This window comes from Lissotriton helveticus, chromosome 6 (genome assembly GCF_964261635.1).
Source record: "Lissotriton helveticus chromosome 6, aLisHel1.1, whole genome shotgun sequence".
Taxonomy (NCBI): domain Eukaryota; kingdom Metazoa; phylum Chordata; class Amphibia; order Caudata; family Salamandridae; genus Lissotriton; species Lissotriton helveticus.
In genome coordinates, this window is record NC_136067.1 from 525087271 (window position 1) to 525103171 (window position 15901).

Sequence of the window (15901 nt, forward strand, 5' to 3'; positions counted from 1 at the left end):
TTTATAGTTTATATAGCCTATGTCCATCTGCACACCCTGACGATTACAATGATGTATCGGGTGTGTGGATTGGTGCTGTGGTTCCCGAGTTTACCCGCCTCAAAGTTCTTACTTTATAATAGTAGTATAGATAAGTTTTTATATATAAAAAAATTATATTTTGTCCATCGATATTTTTTACATCTATATTTTTTTCGCTATTTATGTATTTTACATTTTAAAGATGGGATGTTGATATTTTTGTGTCGATATTTGTGTATGGGGATATTTTTGCAGTTGATATTATTCAGTCCTCCAACTGCAATATTTCACTAGTTGGCTGAATCATGACTTACCAGAGAACCTTTTTTTTTAGGAAGGGAGTGAGCCAAGCTTTCTTGAGACAGTCTGAGATTATATTTTCCTCAAAAAGACTTTGGGGCCAATTAGGATGGCGGAAGGCTCACCACCGCCAGCCCGGCGGTGGTGGTCCTTCCGCCATCAGACAGTGAATTACCAACTGCCCAAGTACCGATTGCATGCAGGTGGTGCAGGGTGCTTAAAATGGTGGCTGTGCCTAGCAGGCACCGTCCACCAAATTAGGATGTTGTCAAGAAACGGCCTTTCCAGGCTGGCGGGGATTAGGTTTGGGGGCACGTTGCAGGCCCCTCTTATTTTGAAAGGGTGTTGCTTCACTGGGGGATAACTATGGTACCTCCCTGCATTTCCCTGTACTGCATGGCAGGCACCGTGTGGTGCCTGCCACTTAGTGCAGGGAAATGCACAGCATCACATTTTAACATTGCGTTCGGTGCAGCAGCCACCAGCACCGTCTGCAATGTTAAATAACCCTGAATGTGCCCACCAGTATGGAGGGCGCATCCAAATTGCAGTGGTGGGACCGTCGCATGTCTGGCGGGCGGTCCCAAACATCACAACGATGGCGGGCGGACTCAGGTCCGCCCGCCATCGTAATGAGCCCCTTTATGTCTGCTGTGAGAGATGACAGGGGTTTATTCAATATTGTTAATTATATTTGATGGGCATGTGTCATCTGGGAGGTTGATGGCATCCAGTGCCATTCTAATCTCCATTGCCTCTTTCTATGCTACTTGTCTTAAGTAGAAGGTTGAAGTCCCCAAGGAATATGTAGACACAAAAAGTATGAGACTGCCTCATCAACTTAAGCTGAGGTGAATTTGTGGAAGTGTTCAAAGCAGCATCCAAATTTGGCACCTGTACGTTAGGAAATTAATTTTTTTCTGGATGTATTGTCTCTACATCATGGATCTACAGTAATTCAGCTACATATATGAAAAAGTTGTGTGATGACCTGTCAAAATTGATAACTGAGCTGAAGTGCTTTCCTGTAAGACATCCTTGCCACTTGTTAGATGGTATGCTGTTAGCATCTTTACAGTCTTCAGAGTTAATGAGGAATGCTATTGACTTTTTAGTTCATTCTGGTGCACTGTTTTCTTATTCACAGGAACTAAAATTCTAATATTTATCATTCCGTGCTTTGTGTGGCATCAAAGAAAGAGTCATCCCAACTGTGTCCCTTAGCTGATGGTGCTCAGTCCAAGGGGCTATGAATGCTATATTATCCATGTGCAAAAAGAACAATTGATGGACAGAATGCAGAACAGTCCAGTGCAGAGATCTGGGCCTTAATCTATAATTTTTTGCTCACCATGACATTCCAGTTTGGGCCCAGCCATATGCAAATCAGTCTTGACCCTACGCCCAGCGCCCAATGGGAACAGTCCAGCCTGAAGATGCTTTTTGTGGTCCAGGGAAGTCATTGTTTGGCAGTTCGGGCTGGACTGTTCCTATGAGGCACAGGGTCAAGACTGATTTATATATAGCTGTGTCTGAACTGGGGAGGCGAAGTGAGATAAAGAATGATGATGGATTTAACCCAGAGATCTTTGACTGGGGGTGAGTGTCTGAAAAGTTTAAGCACTCCGTTCATCATCTCTTTGTGTTTGCTTTGTTCGCCCTAAGTTGGCAGGGTATGCCCAGACATGAGTCCCTTGCTCACTTTGCCACTGGGTTCATGCTAGCCTGGCTTATGAGGACTGTTAGCCTGAAACCAGTCCCAGGATACTCGTTTCCGATCCAGGGAAGATATGGTTTGGCAGTTTGGGCTGGACTGTTCCCATGAGGCACAGGGTCAAGACTGATTTGCATATAGCTGTGTCTGAACTGAGGTGGCGAAGTGAGCTAAAGAATGATGATGGATTCATTCAACCCAGCTATGTGACTGGGGGTGAGTGGCAACCATTTAAAGAATTTTTGATGAGTGATGATGCCAAAGACAAGAAATGTGAGGATCTTTCTGTCACATATTGATGGTGATTTGAAAAAAGTACACGCTACTGCATTCTTAGAATTTTACAGGAAAACGTAACTGCTGTAATGGACATAAAAAAAACTAGAGTCTGAAAAATCCCTTGTCTGCCAAGTGTTCAGCATAATTGGTGTAGATGTGAAGCATCTCCTTGAGAGTATGCTGGGCGACACATTTATTGACTTTGGCACTGCAACATGTTCCATGTTAGAGTGCTTGCCACTTGGTAAGCAAAGCAATGGTGAAGAGCAATTCAGGAACACTTATTAGAACATTTATTTAACAATTTATGAGAAATGGCTTGCAATGGTGCATAGAAATGTTCCTTCACCACCAATGGCATTTGAAGTCAATGAAACCTCACTGTGCTTCAATAACTCTGAGGGCATAAGCGCCAGATCAGTGCAAATGTTGCAGAACCTGCCCTGAGAATCGCCATCTTCAAGTGAACCAGTATTGGCATGGAAAGCTATGTCAGTGGCCAGTGTTAACAAATTGAGTAATGGCTGTTTTCGACGTTGTCCATCTCAAGTGCCAATGTTGAGAGGGCAATTTTCACAGACTTTTACATGGGAAGGAATGACTAAAGAAGTATTGTATTGTGTACTATAATAAGTTTAATTTGCAAAAATCTATTTGGACCTCATATACACTATACTTACACTGTCTATATACCATGCGCTATCAGTGCAGAAAGCAAGCAATAATAAAAGCAAAACGTTCAATAAACACCGGAAAAACACTATTTCTGTAGTTTTTAATGGTGCGAAAATGTGTAACCACTGATAACCACTGTTTTTCAAGGTATTGAAATCACTTGGAAACACTGAAAAAACTCCACCAGAATTTACCAAAAACAGAAACTGAAAAAAGGAGAGCCTAATCATTTGTCAAGTAACTTTACCATCCTCTCTAGGAAGGGCAACCTCGCTAACCTCAACTAAGACCCAGACCTTGAGTTTTTAGTTTCATTTGCAGTACATTACACCCTCTCCGTACAGTAGCTCTTTTTCACCTCCATTATGGCTTCATATCAGCAGAGCATTTGCAGTAGACAGAGTTTTCCTTCACTTTGCAGTTGCAGCCCATAATCTATTTTTAAAGAGCACAGATACTCTGGAAGCGGTTGCCTACACTTGACCTGGCTCTTTGGTGCCAGAGAATCAAGCTCATTACCAAGTGTAGAATTATAGTTGGCAGTCAGACTCGATCCTATCTCTAGATGAAGCTATTACAAGATTGTCAAATTAAAGTTTAACACTCTCTATCGTGAGGTTTTTATGAGTTTGCCTATGTGCTGGTTGAGTTTTTTTATAGGCTTATATACGTTTATTTTGTAAATAAAGACTCTGAGGCGATCATAAGAAGAAGCAGTCTTTATTTCTGTCACCCACTCTCCTGACTGCCTGGAGGATCCCAACATTCCAAAGCTGCCTCCAGTGGAACACCCCAACAGGTAAGGGTACAAGGGGGGGAACGGAATGTACCACTATGCATATTTAACAGATAAGAGATTACAACACATCTCCCTTTGCTAATGAAAGGAAAAACCAGAGGGAAAGGGGAGGTAAGCAGGGGGGAAAGGGAAGAGGGAAGGTATGGAGATTAGCCTGCGAAACAGGTGAAAGTAGCAGGAATCCAGCACGGGGAACGAAGGTGTGCCAGCAAGAGGAAAAGAGGGGGGGGGAAAAGGGGGGCAAAGCAGGACAAGGAAAAGATCCCAGGACCTCAGAGGGGACGTCCCAAAGGAGGGAAACCAGAGAAGGATAAACATGAGAAATGTACTTGCATTACCAAAAATCCCAAATACGTAATAAAGTCATGTTGCAGGTCATGGCAACCTGGTGCACATGCACCCCTGTACCAAGGGAAAGAATAAAGGCACAAAAGGACGAAGATGCCCGTCCTCGTGGGCTTACGCTACACAGAGGTTTACCATGCCACCTTGGAACACAGACGATCACCTTGCCACCCTTAGAACACAATATTGTGAGTCTGTACATCTTCATTGTGCTCCACCTTCACCTGGTTCATCTCCTCTTCTTTGCACACCGTTGCAAAGTGACCCTTTTTATTGCACTTAATGCAAGTGGAATTACTTGCGGTGCAATGGGCACTGTTGGCAAGGTGATTGCTGCTACCGCATCTGAAGCACTTCAACCCTTCCGTAACACTGATCGGTCTCTCAACTTTTATATCCTTGGACCTGATTTTGAGAACTTCCCCATCTCTATAGCCCTCAAGATCATTACTTTGAGTTTTGTTCACACCACTGACTGGTTCTTTAGGTTGATTCATTTCCAGAATACACTTCGCAGTGTGTTCAATGGATTGAGCCATGGCAATGGCTTCTCTCAAAGAGGGATTCTTAGCAAGTAACTTCTCCTTTATTCGCAGGTTATGTGTACACCTCACCAGCTGATCCCTTATAAGGGAGTCATTCAGATCTCCAAACTCGCACAGCTGAGTAAGACCCCGGAGAGCAGCTACGTAATTGGTGACTGATTCATGCTTGCCCTTCACTCGCGAAAAAAACTTATGCCGCTCCAGGACCTCGTTAACTTTGTCCCCGAAATGGGTTTCAAGCTTCAACATGGTAATCCTAAAAACATCCATGTCCAACTCATCATCCTCTAATTCTGGATTAGGAAGGGTGTCATAGATTTTTCTTCCCTGAACTCCCAGGTTATGAAGTAACACATGCTGTTTACGTTGGGCTGAAATTTTCTCCTCCCCTATAGCAATGAGGTAAGAATCAAATAAGTTGATCCAGTCCTTCCAGTGAATATCTGGATCCCCAATTTCGTTCAAAAAGGAGGGGGGGTTCATGGACGATGCCGCCATAAGTCCGGTACTACAGTACAGTGCTTTACTTAGATTGCACTTGAAGCAGGAGGCCGAGAAATGTAGACTTTTAACCTAGGCTCAGGAACCCGCAAAAGGTATATTCCCCGATAGGCCTTATCAACGCACATGCAATGCTGTAAATGCATCCCCACTGCACAACAAGGCTGAAACAGGTGCCCTGGAATAATGCAGAGGAGTAAACTGGATAGTTACAAATTGCAGGGTACTTACAATCACAATTGATAATACTACGCACTGACATGCATTGCGGAAACTGGTGCCCTGGAATAATGCAGAGGAACAACTGGATAGTTACAAATTTCTGGGTACTTACAATCACAAATTATAATACTACGCACTAAATAACGTAGCATAAGGAACCTAGCGCACCCAGAAATACATCCCCCAATGCGCAATAAGGCTGACACTGAGGTACAGAACAACTGTGGAATAGTACAGAGGGACAACTGGACTGTTTGCAAACTGCAGGGTGCTTATAATCATAACATATAATACTACTCACTCAAATGCATTGCAGAAGGTACCTAGCACACTACTGGTCACCCTTACCCACGCACATTTTGGCCATGTATAGGGTGTACAGAGCACATGGACCTAATGTGACAAGAATAAGTACTGGGGGTTATGAAAACCACTTAAATCTAGGGTGCGCCTGTACTAGTAGAACAAGATATTGTACAGAGGTCTATAGGTTGGAGAAGTACAGGAAAGCACCGTGCATATTTAACAGATAATAGATTACAACAGTTTATTCTACCAACAAGATACTCATACAGTGGTTGTTCTGCTATGTTGTTGAGAAACTTATGGAATGTATGAGGATATTTTCTCAAGACAACACCTAATCTAGCATCAGTACTTTTCCTGAGGTGCGACTTTACTCTTTGTCTAAGTCCTAAGGCAGATGCAAGGTCTGGTTAGGATTGAGTCCGGGTGTCTTTCACTGTGGCCTAAAGGCTGAAGATCCCCAGGATAATTGAATGGCTGTTATGTTTATATCACTGCTAGAACAAATGAGGTAATCCCTCTTCATAAATATTCCACCTTTACAGATGTCCAACTCTGGTTAACTATCAGGGCTGCCCCACCCCACCCAACCCCACCCCACCCCACCCTTGGCCAGAACATACGTAATGTACAACATAATTTAGTTTTTAGGTCATACCAGTGAAAATTACAATTTCCAAAAAAGAAGGTAGCTAGTATTAAAATAAATCATTGCCGAGGATGTTGAGGACACAACTGAAAAACGGAGAGTGGGCCCAGACAGTGCTAGACAGCGCAGCAGAAGTGACCATAGCTCGCAAGATCCTGATGAATCTTCTGGAGACAGTGGACACGAATGAATACATTCAAGTGGAAACTGCAGACACCAGAGTTAGCAAACCACAAAAATTATATGAAATAACAGTACGTATAGAGGGGGACAAAACTAGGAAAATAAAGGGTCTCTTTTATATCCTTCTAGGAGAAAAAGACTGGCCACCAGAGTTTGTCATGGAGTGCCCACATGGCGAAGAAATGATTATGCCTGCCTTCTCAAATTACATTCCAATACATGAAAAATACACATTTGCAAGAAAATGGGCAGTTGCCCAAGCCCCTGCATTATATAAAAATCATGTAGGATGGGATGAGGATTCTCCTCACCACAAAATCCAGTTAAAAAATCAACCTACTGCACAAAGTCAGTATCCTGTTAAGCAAGAAGCTAAAAATCAAGTCAGGGAGATCCTAGATCAACTTGAATATCAGGGGGTGATTGAAACATGCACCTCACAAATGAACAATCCTTTGTTTCCTGTCTCCAATCCAGACGATTCATATTGTCTAGTTTTGGACTACAGACACCTAAACTCATGCTGCAAATCTTTTGCAGTACAAAACTCACAGAGTGCAGCACTAATGCATAACATTGTGCGCAAAAAAATATAAAACGACATTAGCTATCTCAAATGGTTTCTTTTGTCAAAACATTGCACCTGAAAGTAGGTATTTGACCGCTTTCTCCTGTATGGGGGGGGGGGCAAAAACAATTTTGCCTTCTCCCACAGGGATTCAAGAATAGCCCAGGATTATTCTCAGCAAGGGTAACAGAGTTACTACAAATGTAAGAAGATGATGAGGCATTATCCTATGTCGATGACATCTATCTTACAGACTACGACCTGGAGACACACTTGAAAAGAGTGAACACCATCATACTTGGGTTTGCATCTGAGGGTTATAAATTCAACTTTAAGAAGTCACAAATTGCCCATCTAACTGTCCTGTTTCTAGGATATGAATTATCAAGTGAAGGCAAAAGCCTAGCAGACAATTTCTTAGAGAAATGTGCAGTACTCCAAGCTCCAAAAACGCTGAAGAACTTACAATCAATTCTAGGTTTCTTGATTTTCGGAAGAACATACATTCTAAATTATGCAGAGAGGGTTAAACCTCTCTATGAATTATTAAAACCTGATTTCAAACCAATCAATTGGACTCAGAAACATACAGAAATTTTAAAATCATTACAAACAGACATGTTAACTAAAACAAAACTGCAAACACGCGCAAATGAACGCAACCTTGTAATCCGAGTCATCCCAGGAAGATGCGGATTCACGTACCTGACCTCTAATGAGGGAGAAACAGTACCAATAGCTTATAAATCACACTTGTACACACAAGCTGAAATGAAATTCAGTTCTACTGAAAAAATTCTGACTGCGGTTCAAACTGCTGTAGCAAAAGAAAGAGCCCTAGTCCAAGAGAGAAACATATCTGTTTCAACAGCAGTTCAGCCCTTGAGGCAGTAACGAGACCACGCATTCCAAATGCAGTGGCATTAGATCCAAAATGGATACAATGGGAAAATTCTCTTGCTGCAGAAGACGTGAAACACGCCTTTGATCCGAAAATGAAAAGACTAGAAGATCTAGAATACGAACATGAATATCCTCTGCCAATCGAAATTCTGCCTCTCGAACAATACACCTGTGTAATCTACACGGACAGATTTGCACAACACTACGTTGTGAAAAAACAAGTTTACAGTGCAGCATGCGCGATTGTTAAAGGTCGCTGGCGCTTAGGTAAATTCAGACCGATGGTCACCAAAACTGAATCAATCAGAAACTGTACAGCTCAGCGAGCTGAAATAAGATCTTTAAAGATGGCGCTTGAAAATGCCGATCGCGAATTCCCCACACTAATAGTGTGCGATTCGCATTACTGCGTCCAGTCTTACAATAATGACATGCAGACATGGATCAAAAATGGTTACAAAGATGAAACTGGTGACACAATAAAGCATAAGAAACTTTGGGAACAAGTAGTTGTTTTGCAGAAAGAACTACAAAAGACTCACGTGATACATACACTGAGTCATCAACGTGATAGCGTTCACGTTGCAGGGAATTCATTGGCTAACAGAGCCACAGCAACAGCTGTCAAACCGGCTTCCGTAGCTACAAAAAAGCGTACTAAAAAACATATAGACGGTGAAACGCTACTAGCAGTAAAAGCCTCAATGGAAGGCAATTATGCGGTGTTACCTCTAAATTATCCACTCGGAAATAAATACATAATTGATGCAAACTCCGTTCCTTTTGCTCAAATCCCTGGAGTGGGGGATAGAGTAATTCCAAACACGAACCGGAGGGCTTACTTGGTTCAAGAAGCACACATGGGAATGGGTCTGAGGCACCAAGAGATCCTGAAATCTCTAATAGAATTACAATCAGAATACTGGTGGCCGGGGATAAACGTGCAAATTTACAAGTTTGCAACGGATTGTCAGGACTGCAATAGAGATTGCAGTGGTGAACCGGACAAGACACCTGCCCAGATACCTTTATTCTAAAGCATTAGGCTATCTATACGCAAAAATCCAGATGGAAAAAGGCGATCCCATAATTATTAAGACGAGATTCATTTAGATGAGGCCCCAGCGCTCGGCTGACGCCAGAACTGTTATAAAAGATTTGCGAGTCTATATCGGCACATACGCAATTGCCATGCTATATTCTGACCAGGGTCCTGCGTTTAGCTCTAGGGCTTACAAGGAGGCCATGGCCAGCATCGGCATTGCATTGCGGTACTCTAGTCCATTCCATCCCGAGGGAAATGCGGTAGTGGAGAGAAAAAAACGGGACATAAAGCAATCTATAATGGCGAGGGTATTAGGTTCAGGTGATGGGTGGGTCAAACATCTAACAAGTGTCCAACGTAGTCTTAATAATCGGCCAAGAAATTCTCTAAAAGGTATCACTCCATACGAACTTTTGTTTGGTACTAGAATGATCATTCATGACCTTGATCGTCACACTTCAGTGGTGAAAGAAAAATCCTTTGACATCAAAGATCGTTTGGCTGTTTTACAGGATTTAAATGAAACAAGAAGAAGTCTAAGTAACACAAAGCTAAAGCAAACGGCCACTGAAGAAAAACCACCTGTCCCAGCAAGACCTGTGTGGATTCCAAAGATTGGGGATCTGGTCAGAGAAAAGATCGCGGTGAAGAAGGAATTTGAGCCTTCTTACAGAAAAGCAGTACCTGTCTTAGCTGTCAGCGGAACAAGATCAGTAGTACTACCGCCCCTTGCTGGTAAAAAGGAGAACTGAGTTGTATCAATCGACCTGGTAAAACCACAATCATGTGGCTGATAATAAGTAGGAGGCCCAGTGGACTCTTGTGCCTCTTGAAACCCAAATTGCAACAGTTCGTCAAGAAACACCAGTCTACAATGATGTAGCCTCTGAACATACATATCCAAAGATAAATGAAAATCCTGAAGCAATTCCAATAATTGACAGAAGTCCATCTGGCTACTTCATCAATTTTGATGACCTTTCGGATGATCCAAGTGAACATGAAGAAAAGCCAGCAACAAAAACTTTCAAGGAAAAAGTGACTGAACTATTTCATCAACTCAAAGAAACATATCTGATTTCACCATGGATTAAATTATGGATTGTGTTAGGTGTACTCTTCCTCCTACTTTGGCTCATCATGATTTTATGTTTGGGTAGATTTATTGATGGAAAATATAGTACAATGAACACAGCAAGTCAGAGCATCAACTTGGCCCTAAAGCCCCACAGATCTTCTCACATTGAAAAAAGAGAACTGTCATCAGTGAACATCACAGCCAATCCTATACCTGGGGGTATAGCATAGGACAAAACGGATTACGAAATCTATGGCCCGGTTGAACTCTTGAAATATCCACATCAGTTCAAGGTTTCCTTAAGTGACTTTGTGACACCAAGTACTTTCTCTGATAATTGGGACTTTGAAAATATTAATAATATGATGTAAGATTTAGAAATGTCAGCAAAATTCACAGAACATGACTATTTGCAGGGTTCATCGAACTATGAAGAAATGTATTGTTATAATCATTATGGTCATCATTATTTGCATAAATCTGCTAAACCTAGAAATGTTTTAATTATAACCAATGGGAACATTGTCCCACGCTGCCAAAAGGCAGTTCAAAAACATTTAATGAGAAATTCACATACTTCTCAGGGTTTAACAACACAGATCCAGAAACTTTTTATTACAAAATGTTAAATAAGACAGGAATGAAAAACATGTTGACGAATACTAAATTGGTTTATTCTGAAAAATTTTATGAAAAAATGTCTACATTTGGTTTTGAATTTTGGAAAAATAATATTGAGACAAAAACAATCTGGGGTACAAAAGATTGGCAGGTACAAGGTATAGAATCATTATTTAGAGCCTGCATGATCCCAGAACAGATAATATTCCTGAATGACACCATTCAACAAACAACCTGTCTTGGCTTAGCCAAGATAAAAGACTTAAACAAACCGTCTATTCCAAAACCCATACCTGATAGTAATAGCACTACAGATGTGGAGATAGACGTATCCCACATTTTCCACCAAAACAGAACAAATCCTGATTGGAAAAAATGGTTGATCTGGCCCACAGACACTAATAACTGTCAAGAGAGATTCCTGAACAAAACACAGGGGTTCAAACAGACCAGGCCAGACCCAAGATATTCCCAGAGACAACATCCAGGGATAGTTACAACATACAGCGTAGGGAAACTATGCCTCGAATGGCTACAGAGATCCACTTTGCAGGACATTAAGCAACCCTTAACTTTACTTAAAGAAGGTGCTGACTTGCGAGATTTCATATTGGGACCTCGCAAACAGCGTCAAAAACGTTTCATATACGCCGGTATATACGCAGCTTACAACGAAGCTTGGAAAGTAATGCAAATTGAAACTGCTGAAAAAATACGAGAAATTGATCATATAACTTTGGAAAAATCACTGTCTGTAGTGGACAATGGGTTAACGACTCTGTCCTCCAGAATGTATTCACTGGACAGCATTGTATCATCTGCTATTGATATAATAGAGCAGGACTTGCTAATGTTACAACATGGCCAGTCCCAATTACGTTCTATTGTACAGCTAGGCTGGACGTTGCAAAATCTGCGTTCAGGTCACGTGCCATGGCGTCTAATCAACATAACGTCATTATTTTCTATCTTTAACCTTACTGATAAACAAATCAGTTTGGCACAAAAAGGAGCAGATTATACAATTCTGAGCATTGAAAAACTTGAAAGATTACCATTGACAATGTCAGAGAGACCTGTCATTGAATGGATAATACATGGTACAATTACAATTCCGATAACAGCTTTTCAGTTTCAATATTGCCAAAAGTATATACCAGCAGGCCTGTATGAAAGGTTGGGTAAAGGATACATCAAATCAACCTGGAAATTACCTTATACACATAAATGTTATATTGAAGGGAAAAAAGAGGTATTTCTGAGTGGTAATAACTGTAAAAATGCACTAAGCGGTACACTTCTGTGTCAAGGTATTAACTTGCATGGAGCCTGCGACGGTTCATCAAATAACCTTTCATGTCACCTGCATGGCACTCCTGCAACACAGATAGAGCCTTTTTTCAGACAGCTTTCCAACGGCAGCTACGTTGTAATAAATGACGGCAGCTGTTGTGGCATGGTGCCAGGAAAAGCCTATCTCGTAACCGTTACTTCCAGGGTCATTTGCTGTATGCAAGTATTGTATCCAAACAGCAATCCAGACATGAAGGCAACATTATGGCCTTCTGTGAATATCTCTTCTATTCGAATTGATACTTTAAGCAGAATGAAGTCTATTCTTTTATAAAAAACTGTGCCTTTAACCTCGTCCAAAGAGACGTATGATCTGCAAGTTGCAAGGACAGCGGCAGAGATACATTCCCTATTATCGACAAATTGCCCCGTGCATTTCGTAGAAATGTTAAGCCAAATCTTAAACATGTCTGATACCAGTGGCATCGCACATGTATTTAATAACATATTTTCGGGACTGTTAGCACCCTTTGAAACAGTTCTGGGCATCTTCCCGAATTTTGTACATTCTGTATTCGGCGGACTGCCTCTTCTTTTGGGACTCGTAGCAGGAATTTTATTTTTGTTCCTTCTGCTCCGATATGGCAAGTCAAGCCCCAGACAAAACTCAGGCTACGATGGAAGAAACGATCCTGGCTATACGTTACAGAGAACGGATCACTAAAGTCCTCGGCTTTGCACGGCTAAGAGATCTGAGTACTACCTGGTTTCTTTCATTCAGCCAATCTGGCAAGATTGCATCTTACCTGTGCTTCGATGTCTGCTATGCGGAGAAGAATGTGTGTTGGACGTCTGTCTTACACTACCATCAGCAGTACCTATGGATATCGATACTTTGCTTGGTTCGGTAACGGCTCATGCAACGTGTTGTCCCCAGCGACTACCTATTCTGATGACGGCATTCGTTGAGACTTCACCATTACGATTAGGTGGCGGTGAAGTCCGAGATGAAAGCAGCACCACACAGGTACAACCTTCTGTGAGCATTGCTGATCCAGACATCGATGATAGCAATGATTCTCACATATGCACAATTGCAGCTTTTTCTAACCTGGTTGAACTTTCACCTACTGTTGTAGACCAATTCTTCGCAAGCCTGTCTGATTTGATGTTCTCTCCTAACAACGAGAATAACTTTTAAAACAACGAGCACACAGCGTTCCCTGAACTCTGAATTCGGCCTTCATTTTTTGATAAACAAGACTACTGAAAACAATTGGAACTATATTGTCCCCTGAAAGCGAAATTATTTTTCCATTTCCAAAATATTTACCTTTTTTCTGGTACACGGTACTCTGCTTAAAACTATTCTTAGAGAACAGAACTTCTATTTTGAAACTCTAGAGACAATATTTTGATTCAGCCTCTAGCACATGTACAGTATTGTATAAATATGTGATGAAATGGTCTCGACCTTCTTTTCTGTATTAAGAGCCATTTCATAAATGTAATTTTCGCAATTCATTCAGCCAATATTTATGTATGCATTATCTGAATGATACCACTGCTTGAAAACCGTACAGTACAAATACTCATTTTCGTGTATATACCATATTCCATTTCAAATGCATTCTTTGTATTTGGGGGTGGGTTGGAAAACACATGCATCGTTATATCTTTAGTATTGCTTAGTATTTTAGTAATGATTGACATAATACGTGGAGTGGGTGTTATGAATTTATCTAGGGCCCTATTTAAATCTTCCCGATTCATGCCCTTATGTGGTTATAACAAAACATATCCTTATAAAGGCATAGGAATCATATCCATATTTAGTCATAGCCAATGCAGTCCAAATACGGCAAGGCTACTCCCATAGACTCCTAGAAAGTACAACGCGTTCTTTAAACAAACCAAGCCTCCAGCAGCCCGGGAAATCCCCATGCTTTTGTTTTGATTTGAACAAGAACTCCTGGAGTCCAGAAAGAACTGTAAGTTCTTAGTGACGTCTTATGTCAAACTCGGCACCTTCCAGGTATAAATATACCAACATTGCCTTAAGCAAACACACGGTGGTTTGGAGCAGAGCGGCTATCTACTTGCCCGAAGCCCAGCTGATGCGAGAGCCGAAGGAAGCCGACCCTCCCATTTGACACACTGAGAGAGACGCTGTCTTTTCTCCTGCCGAGAAATCCAGCCCCAGTGTTTCCAGTCACCCTTGCGGGTTTCTGGGAGATCGAGTCCTGAGAGCGAGATACAAGACCTCCTTCATTCTATAACCAAGGTACGGAGCTGATTAAATCCTTAAGAGAATTTTTGATTCAGATTCTTGGCAAAACTAACTTAACTTAAACTGCAGCTCACTTACTCCTTCCCACGTACTAGGCTTAGGTTAGGTACACCGGGGTAGGCATCTCTTAGAAGCACCAGTTGAGTACGTTTAGTCAATGATTTTATGTATGTATATATTTTATCCGTTTTAAGTATCATATGGCTCAGAAACCATATAAATGCTTTACAGTATTATTTCATAATACTCCTTTTACTGTACGCACTTTACTTTATAACAAGTATTGCAATTGTGGCAATTCACTTCTCTTGCACGAGAAAGAGGACTGCTCAATAAATAATAACTTTTATTGAAAACGCCCATCTCTCTATTTCTCTGCACTCTGGTGAAACTAAGTATGCACGATTGACTGCGTGAAATAGCTGTCTATTGTTTTCACACAACTCTGGTGATATACTCCTTATTCTGGAGGGAGCAAAGTTGTCATGTTTATGCGGTTGTCAGAAACTAATCCCTTCTTGTCTAATCAGGAAAGTTAACTCCTTCCTGTTCATTCGAGAAAATTTCTAGTGACCTCTGAGCTAGCTGGCATTCATAATTAAGTCTAACATATTCAGTAGAGACCTAGTCGACCTCAGTCCTACGTCTAAACTATCGTTTATGTTATTCCAATGCGCAGAGCCTATTGGGAATATAGGAACTACACTACAACTTGTGACTAAGCTAGATGATACCTTTTTTACTAAACAACAATGGGCCTGTGCACGTGTTGACGGTGTATGTAGAGCAATTACTCTGTATCAAAACTTGTCACAGGTTAGTGATACATTGTTACACAGTAAATTACACACATAGAAGAACACTCAGGAGTATTATTTGTTCTTTTTTAAATTCTGAATGGTTGCCCAGCCAACACGTGTTACGTCTGGGGTTTATCCCAAGGCTTCTTCAGGGCTGAAAGGATGTACAACAAAACAAATCAAACACTCAAAACCTATAGGGTAATAGGTGAACTGTACATGGCGATCAGTGACTTGGTGAAGGAGCACCCTACGTGACATAACCTGTGTATTACAAGATCCAGTCAATCCATTTTCGATGTGCTGGAGCCCTAGTGGATTGGTCCATGGTGCTAGTGAACATACATATTGTGATATAATTACAGCTGCAGAATATTTGCTGGTGCTGTTAAAATACAACCATGTGCGGGGTCATGGTGAAAACATTTTACCGCAACAGGTCGGCTGCTGCAAATGGTACAGTCATATCATATTCATTCTGTGTGGGAATATCTATGTGATGCGAGCGAAACAAACTGTAAATACATGGCATACGTGTACAAAGCTTGCTGTGGTATACATTGCATTAGAAATTGCAAGGATTGTTACAGATGCTGGTAATGGGATTACATGAATGTGCATCAGCATGGGGCATGCCTCTGTTAATTACCAACGTGGATATTTGACAGCCGACCTGTTGCGGTAACATAATATTCCCTCTTAAAATCCAATGTGTTTCTGGTTTCACATTCCTATGTACTAAAATCTGCAAGTTACATGTCTGG